The sequence below is a fragment of the Theobroma umbraticum genome, unplaced genomic scaffold, assembly GCF_002168275.2.
Source record: "Theobroma umbraticum cultivar Fairchild unplaced genomic scaffold, ASM216827v3 scaffold_56.0, whole genome shotgun sequence".
In the NCBI taxonomy this organism is placed as follows: Eukaryota; Viridiplantae; Streptophyta; class Magnoliopsida; order Malvales; family Malvaceae; genus Theobroma; species Theobroma umbraticum.
Genome location: NW_018397256.1, coordinates 5719991 through 5720273, shown reverse-complemented (window position 1 = coordinate 5720273; position 283 = coordinate 5719991).

Sequence of the window (283 nt, the reverse complement as noted above, 5' to 3'; positions counted from 1 at the left end):
TAACTTTAAATATGATTGAGCTTAACCTTTCTACTGATAATCCTAAACCTTGGATAATAGATTCAGGATGTGGATTGTATCTATGGACTAACATAAATACTTTAAGGGATGGTAGAAGGCTTGGCAAAAATGAGGTAATCCTAAGAGTGGGTGATAGTGCAAAAATTGCAACAGTTGCCATTGAGACTTGTGATCTTATTTTACCATCGGGCTTAGCGTTGGAGTTGAAAGAATGCTATTGTGTACCAACATTAGCTAGAAACATCATTTTAGTTTCATACCT